Below are 15,450 nucleotides of genomic sequence, written 5' to 3'. Positions count from 1 at the left end.
AACTTTGGACACCATTATATAAGGGACAAATAATACAAACGCAACATACTCACACACAATTAGGTCCATAAATATTTAGACAGTGACACAAGTTTTGGCATTTTAGCTTTTACCAAAACATATTCAAGTCTCAGTTATATGATCAATATGAGTTAAAGTGCAGACTCTCAGCTTTAATTTCAGGGTATTCCTAATTGGAGTAAAGGTTTAGGAATTACAGCTCTTTAAGCAGCTGTCTCTTTTCAACTGGCCAACAGTAATTGGACAATTATCTCAAAAGCTCTTTACTTGGCTGCGTGGGTTTTCCCCTCATTAATCCATCATCAATTAAGCAGGTAAAAGGTCTGGAGCTAATTCTAGGTCTGTTCTTTGCATTTGGAAGCTGTAGTTGTGAACCCACAACATGCTATCAAATGATCTCTCAGTGGAAGGGAAAAAGACCATCGTTATGCTGACAAAATAGAAGAAATCCATCAGAAAAATAGCAGAAATGTTAGGAGTGGCAAAATCAACAGTTTAGTACATTCTGCAAAAAAGTGCATGGAAGTCAACAGTGGTGCATGGTCATGAAATCCTTTCCATAGTGAAGAAATATCCCTTCACAATATCTGCTCAAATGAAGAAGACCCCCCCCAGGAAGTAGGTGTTTCAGGATCTAAGTCTACCATAAAGAGAAGACTTCATGAGAGTGAGTCGCCCCTCCTGGGCCGTGGGGTACTCGGTACAGAGTCCTGCGTTCACAGGGGGAAGTCACGGTGGCGACCCAGTCCTTGGCCCAGGGTGCCCATGTAAAAGGGGAAGGTCTTTAAAGGAAATAAAGTTTATGTTCGTGACGCCACCTGTGTTATTCGGTCAGTGGGAACCGACGCTGCTTTAAGGGGTCCTCTGGGGTGATGTTATGGCAGCTAGATGGTATAACTTCCCACAGGTTAAGTATATCCCCAGGGCTCCTGGTGTGTAGATGGAAGATGGTGAATGGCGCAGTAAGAACGAGGACGCAGGTTTGCAGTCTCTTTACCTTCTTTACTGAAGACTTCAGGCAGCCACAGTCCAGGGCACCAGATCACAGGGCAGGCAGGGTCCGGCCGGCTTGGAGGCAAGTTAGGAGTCCCCGTATCCAGGTGGAAATCAAAGCCTTCCTCTAGCGCCGCGGTGGTGTAGTCCCTTACTGCCTATGGCTTCACATAAGGTCCTCACAGATGTTATCTCTTTCTCTCTGTCCCCTGGTTTGGATAGGACATAACCCATATGACTGGTGACTTGAGGCAGTTTATGGGGACTCTAGCATGCCCCAGCCTCTAAGGGTGTCACTGTGCCTTCTGGGTATTAGGTCAGACAGGTAACGTGGAGTTCAGCTGTCCTGCCAGTCTCTGATGTAAGTCATAGAGGTCCTTACAACCTTGGTGCTCCGGCTACCGGTCTCTGCGCCTCAGAAGGAGGCAACCTGCTCGGGGCTGGTCTCCCCCTGATATCCTCTCCTGTGCTTTGCTCTCCTGCATGTTCACTGCAATCGATTCAGCTTTCTGAATGTCTCTTTCCGGGAACTGCTGCACTGCTGCTATACAGCTCCGTAAACCCTCTTCTGCCTCAGACTGATCCAGTCTGTCTCCTGGCAAGCACTGACTGGACCATCCTGGAACTAACTGACTTTCCCTACAGACTACCAGATATATACATATGGGGAGTCACAAAGTGAATAGGATCAAAAGCTCCCCCTGGTGGCCTGGAGTGTGAATGTGTTGCATGTTTGTGGTACCTGGTTACAGTTATCCCTTCTTGCCTTCAAGCATGACATCACTCTCCCCATGAGGAAAGCAATGCTACTGTGACGACCAGGACCCTGGGGCGTCACAAGAGCAACTACAGAGGGTTCACCGGCAGCTAACATAGAAAATGTTGGCTAGGTTTTTCTGGGGCGTCTTTCACTGTGCGCTGCATTTTATAGTGATGGGCAGCCCGCCTGTTAATACAAGGGGCGTCATCAATAGGTTGCATACAGACACTGTGCACCGCACCTATCAGTGTGACTGGCGTCCTATGCGAGTTATATCAATGTGTATTTTTTTCTGCTAGGCAGCCAACCCATGCAATGTTTGGTTGGGGTGGTTGTTTTTATCAAGTAGTTTGCACCTGTGCCGCTCCTAGCCTTTATCAGTGGAGGCCTGCTGCATCCTGCTAAGTGTGCATTTGTCATCAGACAGGGTTTTGGGAAGGCCGTATCTCATGGTATGTATTTTTACAGAGGGTTCACCACAAGGTGCAAACCTTTAATCAGCCTTAGACATAGAAAGGCCAGATTTGCTACAAAAACATCTAAAGAAGCCAGACCAGTTCTTGAAAAACATTCTTTGGACAGATGAAACTAAGATAAACCTGTACCAGGATGATGGGTAGAAGGCTTGGAACTGCTTATGATCCAAAATACACTAAATCCTCTATAAACATAGTAACATAGTAACACGGTTAGCAAGGCCAAAAAAAGACACTTGTCCATCCAGTTCAGCCTATATTCCATCAGAATAAATCCCCAGATCTATGTCCTTATGTCCTTCTAAACATGGTGGAGGCATTGTGATGGCATAGGCATGCATAGCTTCAAATGGCACTGGGTCACTAGTATTTATTGATGATCTGACTGAAGTTGACTGACCCAAAGAGCTGAACTTAAATGTTCATATTTCCCCAAGAATTTTAAGTATGCATGTGAATAGGGAAAGGGGACAGTGAGCGTGTCAAAGCCATATTTTTGTATGGAGCATCTTATGGGGTCATCATTATCCTTTGTGCAGCATTATATGGGGCATATTTTTGTATGGAGCATCTTATGGGGCCCATCATGAACTTTATGGAGCATTATATGTGGTGTGTTTTTTTGTCTAGAGCACTTTATAAGGCCCTTCATGAACTGTATGGAGCAGTATATGGGACTCCTGATTCAATATGGATATTCAAAAACACTTAACCTACTGATGTCTCAATTAATTTTACTTTTATTGGTATCTATTTTTATTTTTGAAATTTACCAGTAGCTGCTGCATTTCCCACCCTAGGCTTATACTCGAGTCAAATAAGTTTTCCCAGTTTTTTGTGGCAAATTAAGGGTCTCGGCTTATACTCGGATCGGCTTATACTGGAGTATATACGGGTATATCACAAAATCCCTATCACACGTTAATTTTTGTGTGATCGCTATGGTTTCACCCGTACTGTACGACGTGATGTACTCAGTAATACGGTTGATGATTTTGCAGGTACAACATTTTCAGGAACCACATCGATATATACCCAGTTTGTAACCATCTATTTTATTTTATGTATCCTAATTTTTTCTTTTCTCTTTATACATTCCCGTTCCCCATCTTTGGTCATTCTGAGATTACTAGGGGCAATTACACCCCTCACTGTTTGGCCCCTACGAAAGATGATATTGGGTCTATCTAGTAAAAGTTTTTTCAAAAAAGTATCCTTTTTCAACAAGTACCAATATTTATTTAAAATGTTTATTATCTCCATATTACTACGAATAAAAGCAGTAATAAAATTATACTTCCACCCACCTTTTTTCCTTTCCTTATTCTTATTTTTGTTTTTATTAGTTATCTGCTCAGGTTTTTGTGCTCCTTCCTTAATTATCCCGTCTTCCACTTCCTTATTCTTATTATTCTCTCTAGAAAAGCACTCCTGCTGAGTTCTTTCTAGATTGGTTCTTTATGTTGCCATAATTAGTCGTTTTCGGTATTTCTTATCTGTAAATCTATCAATCAGAATTTTCGATTGTTCCACATACCGTATATACTCGTATAAGCTGACCCGAGTATAAGCCGACCCCCCTAATTTTGCCACAAAAAACTGGGAAAACTTAATGACTCAAGTATAAGCCTAGAGTGGAAAATGCAGCAGCTACCGGTAAATTTCAAAAATAAAAATAGATACCAATAAAAGTAAAATTAATTGAGACATCAGTAGGTTAAGTGTTTTTGAATATCCATATTGAATCAGGAGCCCCATATAATGCTCTATAGTTTATGATGGGCTCCATAAGATGCTCCATATTAAAATATGCCCCATATAATGCTGCACAAATGTTGATTATGACCCAATAAGATGCTCCATACAGACATTTGCCCCATATAATGCTCCGCAAATGTGGATTATGGCCCCATAAGATGCTCCATACAGATAACTGCCCCATATAATGCTGCATATGGCCACATAATATGCTCCATACAGATATTTGTCCCATATAATGCTGCACATGGCCCCATAAGATGCTCCATACAGATATTTGCCCCATATAATGCTGCACATGGCCCCATAAGATGCTCCATACAGATAACTGCCCCATATAATGCTGCACATGGCCACGTAAGATGCTCCATACAGATAACTGCCCCATATAATGCTGCACATGGCCACATAAGATGCTCCATACAGACATTTGCCCCCATATAATGCTGCACATGGCCACATAAGATGCTCCATACAGATATTTGCCCCATATAATGCTGCACATGGCCGGATAAGATGCCCCATACAGACATTTGCCCCCATATAATGCTGCACATGACCGGATAAGATGCCCCATACAGACATTTGCCCCCATATAGTGCTGCACATGGCCGGATGAGATGCCCCATACAGACATTTGCCCCCATATAATGCTGCACATGGCCGGATAAGATACCCCATACAGACATTTGCCCCCATATAATGCTGCACATGACCGGATAAGATGCCCCATACAGACATTTGCCCCCATATAGTGCTGCACATGGCCGGATAAGATACCCTATACAGACATTTGCCCCCATATAATGCTGCATATGACCGGATAAGATGCCCCATACAGACATTTGCCCCCATATAGTGCTGCACATGGCCGGATGAGATGCCCCATACAGACATTTGCCCCCATATAATGCTGCACATGGCCGGATGAGATGCCCCATACAGACATTTGCCCCCATATAATGCTGCACATGGCCACATAACATGCTCCATACAGATATTTGGCCCAAAAGCTGTTGCTGCGATTAAAAAAATAACAAAAATTACATACTCACCTTTCTCGTTCCACCGCTGACCGCCGCTGTATCTTCCCATCCTCTGAACCGACGTTCAGGAAGAGGGCGGCACGCACTAATCGCGTCACCGCGCCCTCTGACCTGAGCGTCACTGCAGAGGACGCGGAAAACACAGCGGCGCCGCCGATGGCATGAGGAGCAGGTGAGTATCGCGCACTGCCCCCATCGTACTTACCTGCTCCTGGCTCCGTCGCTGCAGGTCTGTTCCCCGGCGCCGCATTTTCTTCCTGTAGTGAACGGTCACCGTTACCGCTCATTACAGTAATGAATATGCGGCTCCACCTCTATGGGAGGTGGAGCCGCATATTCATTACTGTAATGAGCGGTACCATGTGACCGCTCAGTGCAGGAAGAAACTGCAGCGCTGGAAGAAGCAGGGACATGCAGGGACCGCATCGGGAGTAGGTAAGTATAATTACACAGCTCCCGCTCCCCCTCCCTTCCCGACCCCTGGATATAACTCGAGTATAAGCTGAGAGGGGGACTTTCAGCCCAAAAAAGTGGGCTGAAAATCTCGGTTTATACTCTAGTATATATACGGTAATTTTCCTTATTTGTATTATTTCTCCTAATTCGATGGAACTGACTATAAGGAATGCTTTGCTTCCGTTTCTGATGGTGTGCACTTCGATAATAGAGGAAACCATTGATATCAGTTTTGTTAAAGTACGTTTTAGTGCAAATTTTTTTATTTTTATGGGATATTTCTGCAGCGCCCCAGGGTCCTGGTCATTGCAGTAATATCATTCTCCTTTAGGGTGGCTTGATGTTACGTTTGGAGGCAATGAAGGAGATGTACTTACCAGGTATCACAAACCTACAACACATTTCATACTCCAGTCCAACAAGGGGAGCTATGCTCCTATTTATTAGGGCACTCTGCACAGTTAGGTAAAAACTGGTGGCCTGGAGAGGAAGTTAGGCAGTTGCTGGCTGAGCTTCGCTCAGTTAGTTGGTCCCTGACATGGGGTGGGATCCTGTCAAAGGCTGAGACAGAGGGTCACGAAGCTGCGCCTGCCCTAAGTGCGGCAGTTCCTAAGAAAGGACACAAAAAGAGAACTGTATTGTAGAGAGGGTGAAGAAGTCATAGCAAAGGAGTGGATACTAGAAGGAATTCTGCCCTACACAGGCTGCCTCCTTCTGAGGCGCAGGATCCCTGTAGCCGGAGCACTGAGGGAGCAACAGTCGTTTATGCCTTGCTCCAGAGACCGGCAGGACAGCTAATTGCAAGTTACTGATCCACCGCATACCCAGGAGGCAAGGTGGCACCCACTAGAGGCCAGGGCATGATAGAGTCCCTGTAAAAAGCCTCAAGCCAAGTCATACGGGTTTGTCCTATCCATCTGGGGGACAGAGAGAGAGAAATAACATCGATAACATCTACAACATCTGTGAGGACCTTATGAGAGGCTTAGCAGTAAGGTACTACAACACCAAGGCGCTAGAGGAAGGCTACTGATTTCTACCTGGATAAGGGGACTCTGGATTTGCCTCCAAACCGGCCGGACTCTGCCTGCCCTGTGGTCTGGTGCTCTGGACTGTGGATGCTGAAGCCTTCAGTAAAGGTAATGAGACTGCAACCTTGTGTCCTTGTTCTTCACTGCGCCTCTCACCATCCACCATCCACACACTGGGAAGCCCTGGGGACATACTTCACCTGTGGTAAGATATACCATCTAGCTGCCATAACATCACCCCAGCGGACCCCTTAAAGCAGCGTCGGTCATCGCGACCGAATACCACAGGTGGCGTCACGAACATTCCCTTTAAAGACCTTTCCCTTTTACACGGACGTTCCTAGGGCCACGGACCGGGCAGCCACCGTGACATCCCCTACGAACCGAAGGACCCGGTACCGAGTTCCCCTAGCCCTTGGGGGCAATCCATCTTTAGATCAAGAAAATGTATTTTTTCTTATTATTAACCTCTGCTTAAAAAGTGATACCCCTGTCATTCCTGTTTAGTGCCACAATAAATTCTTGAGCTTCAACTTCAGTACCTTTCCAGAATACAATTACATCGTCTATAAAGCGAAAATATATATATATAGTTATATATATATATATATATATATTATAATATGTTGTTAAAATAAGGATGCTGACACAAGGGGCGATGAGGACTCGAAGCACCCCATGAAAAGATTTGGAAAACTTGGGACTACCCGAGTTCCCATCGCAGTGCCAAGCTGTTGTATATACAATTGCCCCTGAAAATTGAAAAGGTTATGTTCCAATACAAATTTTAGACTTATTAATAAAAATTGTCTCTGATATTCTGGCATATCAACTAACTCATTCAAATAGTGTGAAACTGAATTGATTCCCAATATATGATCAATATTGGAGTAATGAGCGTGTACATCCAAAGTTATGAACATATAATCTTCTTCCCAAACAAAATTTTCACATTCTTTTATTGATTGACTGGAATCCAAAAGAAAAGAAGGTAATTTTCTAACTTGATCCTGTAGGTACAGATCTATGTAATGTGACAGCTGACTAGTTAGTGACCCTATACCCTAAATAATCGGTCGTCTGGGAGGTTTCACAGGATGTTTATGCACCTTTGGCAGGTGATAAAAGAGGACTGTACTTGGATTTTTGTTAATCATAGTAACATAGTAACATAGTAACATAGTTAGTAAGGCCGAAAAAAGACATTTGTCCATCCAGTTCAGCCTATATTCCATCATAATAAATCCCCAGATCTACGTCCTTCTACAGAACCTAATAATTGTATGATACAATATTGTTCTGCTCCAGGAAGACATCCAGGCCTCTCTTGAACCCCTCGACTGAGTTCGCCATCACCACCTCCTCAGGCAAGCAATTCCAGATTCTCACTGCCCTAACAGTAAAGAATCCTCTTCTATGTTGGTGGAAAAACCTTCTCTCCTCCAGACGCAAAGAATGCCCCCTTGTGCCCGTCACCTTCCTTGGTATAAACAGATCCTCAGCGAGATATTTGTATTGTCCCCTTATATACTTATACATGGTTATTAGATCGCCCCTCAGTCGTCTTTTTTCTAGACTAACTAATCCTAATTTCGCTAATCTATCTGGGTATTGTAGTTCTCCCATCCCCTTTATTAATTTTGTTGCCCTCCTTTGTACTCTCTCTAGTTCCATTATATCCTTCCTGAGCACCGGTGCCCAAAACTGGACACAGTACTCCATGTGCGGTCTAACTAGGGATTTGTACAGAGGCAGTATAATGCTCTCATCATGTGTATCCAGACCTCTTTTAATGCACCCCATGATCCTGTTTGCCTTGGCAGCTGCTGCCTGGCACTGGCTGCTCCAGGTAAGTTTATCATTAACTAGGATCCCCAAGTCCTTCTCCCTGTCAGATTTACCCAGTGGTTTCCCGTTCAGTGTGTAATGGTGATATTGATTCCCTCTTCCCATGTGTATAACCTTACATTTATCATTGTTAAACCTCATCTGCCACCTTTCAGCCCAAGTTTCCAACTTATCCAGATCCATCTGTAGCAGAATACTATCTTCTCTTGTATTAACTGCTTTACATAGTTTTGTATCATCTGCAAATATCGATATTTTACTGTGTAAACCTTCTACCAGATCATTAATGAATATGTTGAAGAGAACAGGTCCCAATACTGACCCCTGCGGTACCCCACTGGTCACAGCGACCCAGTTAGAGACTATACCATTTATAACCACCCTCTGCTTTCTATCACTAAGCCAGTTACTAACCCATCAGGTACCCATCAGGTACCCATCAGGTTACCAATCAGGAACCGTTTTTCTCTTATTTAGGATGTTTTGATTAAAGACAGTGTCTATCAACCTGTGGTATTCTTCGATATGTTTTTTGGAACTGGCAACATGTAATTTTTTATAGAAGCTTTATTCTTACACTACCTGAATTTGGCCTCAGTGTGTTTTGGGTAAGTGTGTCGCAAAACATTTGATCTGTTCATAGTAAATGGCTCCATTATTGTTAGACAAAGAACCCTGAAGAGACCTTGTGCACTGTGTTAAATTCCTGTGTTGTATGTTGTGTGGGAAGTGTGAATATGACATTTCACTGGTCATCTGTACTCGGCGTTGGATTGTAATGTACCAGGTGGAGCCGACGTTGGTGATTGCCCACATGTTTCTGGCCCCTCGATGCAGGGGCTGATAGGTTTTGTCTGATTATATGCAAGTCAGGCATGGAGTGACTGATAAAGTGACCATAGCTAAAGGTAAGGTAAGGTACCTGCTAGCTTATCTCTCTAGTCCATTATTACTGCTGTAAATAAGAGAAGAGTAATCGGTCCACTAAAGTACAGACTAAGCAAGGCAAGGCTGCTGTCAAATTCTTAAGGAGAAAGAAGGAAATAAATTTGTGAAGAACATGTGTAAGTTTTGTTCTGCATTTGGTTGTCCACAGGGTGGCAGGCTTAACATTCAATGATGTGCAGTGTCCATCATTGGATGCATTTCCCTGTTTGGTGCAGGCTCCGGCGATGAGTCCGCGCCTTTTCCGGCACATGATAGTGAGTCGCCCGCCAGGGCCTTGGGGTACCCGATACCGGGTCCGGTGTTCACAGGGGGATGTCACGGTGGCGACCCAGGCCGTGGTCCTGGGCGCCCATGTAAAAGGGGAATTGAATAAAGTTTATGTTCGTGACGCCACCTGTGGTATCCGTTCAGTGGGGACCGACGCTGCTTTAAGGGGTCCTCTGGGATGATGTTATGGCAGCTAGATGGTATAGCTTCCCACATGTGAAGTATATCCCCAGGGCTCCCGGTGTGTAGATGGAAGATGTTGAATGGAGCAGTAAAGAACGAGGACACAGGCTTGCAGTCTATTTACCTGGTTTACTGAAGACTTCAGGTAACCACAGTCAAGGGTACCAGATTACAGGTACAGGCAGGGTCTGGCCGGCTTGGAAGCGAATCCAGAGTCCCCTTTACCAGGTGGAGTTAAAAGCCTTCCTCTAGCGTGGTGGTGTTGTAGTCCCTTACTGCCTATGGCTTCAGATAAGGTCATCACAGTTATTCTCTCTGTCCCCCATATAGGATAGGACAATACCTGTATGACAAGTAACTCAAGCCTTTTTACAGGAACTCTATCACGCCCCGGGCTCTGTGTTACTGTGTCTTCAGGTGTGTGTAGCGGACAGGTAATTTGCCATTCAGCTATCCTGCCGATCTCTGATGTAAGTCTTAGAGTCCCTTACAACCTCGGTGGTCCAGCTACCGGTTATCTGTTCTTCAGAAGGAGGCAGCCTGCTCATAGCTGGTCTCCCCTGATGACACTCTCCTGTGCTTCGCTCTTCTGGACGCTCACTAAACGATGTTCCTTTCCTTCTATATCTCTCTCTCCCAGGGCTGTAGTACTTCAGACTACATGGCCCCTTCAGACCTTCTGACACTCTGTCGGTCTGCTCTCTTTTCTGACTAACTTTATGAACCCTTTCCCTCCAGATTAGAATGTATTTATAGGGGAGTTCATCCTAAACTAGGCTTAGAGCTCCCCCTTCTGGCCTGGAGTGTGGACATGTTGTATGCATTGTGATTACCTGATAAATGATATCCTTCATCGCTTCCAAACGTAACATCACTCTCCCCGTGAGAAAAGCAATGTCACTGTGACAACCAGGACCCTGGGGCGTCACAATAGCTGATCTGATCAGCTGTCATATGCCCCTAACAGCCACAGGTGGAATAGCGATTCACCCATGGCTGTTAACATGTTTAAATACCGCTGACAAGCTCTGACAGCGGCATTTAACATGCATGTGCAGGAAGCGCGTCATTACCTCCTCCCATCGGCGCCCGTGTCGCGTGACCACTGTGGTTGTCCTAGCCGGATAGCTGAGCGACACACAGCGGTCGGCGCTCATAGCAAGTGGGCATTTTTGCTACATAGAGAATCGTTCTCCCTGCTCTGCTGCTATGGGGCCCCTGAGCAGGCAGGGGGGCCCAGTTCCAGCAGTGGGCCCCCCGACTGTCAAGGCAAGGTCAGCTGCGCTCCTTCCTCCATCATCCCCCTGTCAGCGTCTGACGTCAGCGACGCTGACGAGTCACTGCCCGATGCCCGCTGTCAGGAGACGAGCGGGAGCTCAGAGCAGCGCAGGAACCAGGAAGAAGAGGTGAGTATTTATTTTTTATGGGGTGCTGCCTTATACTACAGAATCTGCCTATGGGGGGTTCTGTCTTAGGCTAGGTTCACATTGCGTTTAGTACAATCCATTTAATGGATCCGTTAAACGTATGTACTGAAATGAGCAAAATTTGGTGCAAATTTGGCTTCACGTTAACGCTTGCATTAACGCACGTGACTGCTTTATGTCATTTTGATGTCCGTTCATGAAGCATCCATTTGTCTGCCTTCAGGCACTGTCAATAAAGTTGTTCTTTTTTTTTTTTCTCTTTTGCCAGCGTTGGGTGTGTATGGATAAACATTCTCCATTTTGAAAGCATTGAGTGAACTTCTGCAAGCAAGATGTTTGTGTCTGAGCTTGTTAGATTTCGCTTGATGCAGTTGCAACTTCGGCAGAGAAGGCATATTTCCCAAAGGAGATATTGCATCCATGAAGTGAATTTTTTACAAAATACACTTTTTTGTAAAAGCCTTTCACACCCTGTATGTTCAGCTTCGGGATCATCCTTTTAAATTTCAACATTATCTTCGGATGTCCATTGAAACCTTTGATATTCTGCTCTCACATGTGAAGGATGAGATACATCATCAGCGCAGCACTTTCCGTGATAGTATTTGTGCGGAGCAACGTTTAGTGGTGACTCTGAGGTAATTTTCCTTTTTTTTAACATTGTTCTATTGACAAAGACAGGATGTAATTTATCGTGGAGCATGTCTTTTAATTATGTACACTTTGGCAAATTGTCCTATTCCATTTTAACTTGCCTTTATTTTAGTTGTCCTTTAAAATCTTAACAATATTTCCATAGTGCTAATTTTTTTTGGGGGGGAGATTGTCGACAGATATCAGGCTACCGGATAATCTTTTGCGTCACTGCATTTTCAATTTCGACTGGGGAAATCAACCATTTGCCAACTAGTTCATGAAACTAGTGATGCCATTTGGAACAACTTACAACCACTTGTGCTACCAACCCCGACAACAGAAATGTGGCTATCGATTTCCAAACATTTTGAGGATGTGGCTAATTTCCCCAATTGCATTGGTGCCGTGGACTGCAAGCACATTCGGATTCAGAAACCAGTGCATAGAGGATCTCTATACTATAACTATAAAAAATACTTTTCCATTGTATTGATGGCTATTGTGGATGCTAGATACCGTTTTGTTGCTGTGGATATTGGTGCATATGGACGGACGAACGATTCCAGAGTCTTCAAAGAGTCCAACTTGGGGAAATGTTTGTACAGCAACAGCTTCAACATACCCTCAGCACGACCACTTCCGGGGACCGAAGGCCCAAGTTTGCCCTATGTTTTAGTTGGGGGATGAGGCGTTCCAACTCGGACACAATCTCCAGGTGGTTGACCCCGATAACTATCAGTTGAACCTCATGAGCATTGATTCGACTACTGTTCGGTCTACAGTTGAAATAATGAGGATTTGTGATCAATTTGCAAATTACTTCATACATGAAGGTCTTGTTCCATGGCAAGACATACACGTGTGAAAATGTTGAAGCCTATATATATTGGTGCAATGTTTTTTTTTTTGTTTATATAACCTTAATAAATTTAAAAAGTTCAATCCATACAAGAATATGAAATGTTAATAATAACAGTAAAATTTACTAAAAATATTTAGAAGACATTGTTCGTCCAACCTGATTGTTGGTAGACATTTTAACATATGAGATCCCATAGGGATGAACAAAACATACACAATTAACTTGGGTACACAAAAATTTTACACAAACATTTTAAAGGCAGTAATTGTCAAAGTTTGGTGATTTTTTAAACAGTAGTTACAGACTGTGATATTGCGTGGGCGTATTGTCTGCCCAACTGTACGCTGGACTGCTACATTGCCTTTGCATTTCCATACTCGGTTCACCCTGGCCTCTGTATTGTGGTTTGTATGACAGCATGTCCTTGGTTCTTGGTCTCGAGGAAGTGGGTTCCTGAGGGGCCAAAAATTGCTCGAACAGGTCATGAAATCTTTGCCTAAACATTAAATTTCTGTGCGGCGGCATCTTTTGGGCTACAGGCACATATGACAAAAACAGGAGCTTCCACTCACTGGCTGCATATACTGATTCACGGGATTGCAATTCCGTAATTTCCCGCCTTAGATCTCTGTGTTCACTGCGACATAGATCCTCTAACCGATGGAGTCCATCAACAATTATGGCAACAACTTCATCTTTGGCAGATGATCGCTTGCGTCCGCGGTGTGCTTGCAAACGGGCACTGACAACAGGAGCCACAGTACTACTCTCCATTGATCGTGGCTCACTTAGGCCAGACACATCTTCAGCGCCCGTCTGCTGGCTTGTTTCCTGTTGAGATGGCTCCGGTTCCTCTCTCGAGAGGCGCAGCGGTACTGCATATCGTTCTATAACAAAAAAAACATATATATTACTTCAGATATTTTAATTAAATACTTGGTCCTCTCTCACACCGTAAACTTTTTACTTACAAGCGCTTGGACGTTTTCTGTAGAAACAATTGCTCATAATGAACATAAGGGGTGACACGTTTGCCATCAGATCCACCGGGGGTGTTTTGGCTGCTGCGGAAGTCCCGTATAAATCGAACTCTAATGGATCTCCACCGGGTATTGACAGCATTGGCTTCAAAGAAAAAAAACCCCAAAAATTATTTGACAGCTTGCAATCTTTACATTTTAGCAATTTAAGTTCAGCAATAATTACCAATTTTTTTCTTAGAGGATGCGGACTTATCCAAATACCGTGGGTCCAACTGGCATATTATTTTTGTCCTACAACTTCCAGTTTTTAATAATATCGTTGTGGGAGCTGTCATTTTGATCCCATATGAACGGATTCACTTCCACGAGTGTTATTAGTGTCTCGTTTTCTATGTCCAAGGGCTCTTTATCAATCGCAATGTTCCTTCTTTTTTTGGCGGGCTGCTTGGACTGTGTAAACAAAATGTTATATTAAAGTGTATACGTTCATTTTTGGTTGCATACATTTATCTCATCCCCAAAACTACATTATTTTTACTGACAGTTATCCAAATTTTTTACATTTTTTAACACTTTTAACTTTTTATAAACCATATTGCAATGTTTAATCGTTTATTTTTGTTGGTTGTCCTTGTAATGTTTGGTTTATGTTATGACATGCATGTAGTTTTTTAAACCAGGGTTTTAAACGTTGTTATATATATGTTTCTTGTGTTATGTTTGTTTTGTAATGATTTATTATTAAAAAAAAGGAACAAATTAATTTAGTATTTGTTTTGTCTTCTAGGTGAGGTGAAGACAGATGGCGACGCTGATTTTTTTTTTTTTTCCTTTTTCAACAACCTACAGTGTAGTAAAAAAAAAAAAAATTACAATTCTTGTATTTGTGGCATGTACCTTCTTGGACACTTTGGACACTTTTTTGGGTGGTGGCCTGGCAGGTTCAGGATCAGAAGATTCCTATTTGCAATAAAAACATGATTACACATGATTACCTCTATACACTCGAGTGACACACAACATTTATTGTGGCTTTTTACATCAAAAGCCTACCGATTGTGACGAGAAGACTGCAGACACACTGCTGCTACTCGATCCCTCACTATCCGACATCTACAAACAAAACTATACATTTAGTACACATACATCCGACAGCCACTACACACTCAAATGATGTATACAGAAAAATATAAGACATAGAATTGTACTTACATTGCCTCTGATCGCTCACAAGATACACACACTGTGTTGCTGGAGTTTTCAGAGTGTGTTTGCAGAGTCTATGCTCCAAAATGGCTAAAATCATATTTCCTGTCACATGACCACATGGACTAGCCTCATTAACGCAATCCAACACATTGTTTCATTTGGACATTTTGCTTGATTTGCGTCTGGCTGCGTTAGCAATAGACTTCAATTTCAGAATTAACGCTTTCGTTACTCTTGTGTTAGCTTGACCAGACCCGAAAACGCTGCTGGCCGCGTTGGAAGGTACGTCATAAAAAAAGGAATGTTGCAAACGCATGCCAAATTTGACATGCATTACGATGCGTCATACAAATGCAAGTCTATGGGTGCCTTACAATGTCCGTTATATTGCGTTTTGCCTACTTAAAAACATGTGCGTTAGATGGACTGCCCTAGCGCAATGTCAACCCAGCCTTATACCACAGAATCTGCCTATGGGGGTCTACCTAATACTACAGGGTCTGCCTATGGGGGAGTCTGCCTAATACTACAGGGTCTGCCTATGGG

The sequence above is a fragment of the Ranitomeya imitator genome, chromosome 3 (assembly GCF_032444005.1).
Source record: "Ranitomeya imitator isolate aRanImi1 chromosome 3, aRanImi1.pri, whole genome shotgun sequence".
NCBI lineage: Eukaryota > Metazoa > Chordata > Amphibia > Anura > Dendrobatidae > Ranitomeya > Ranitomeya imitator.
Note: the sequence above shows the minus strand (reverse complement) of the source record.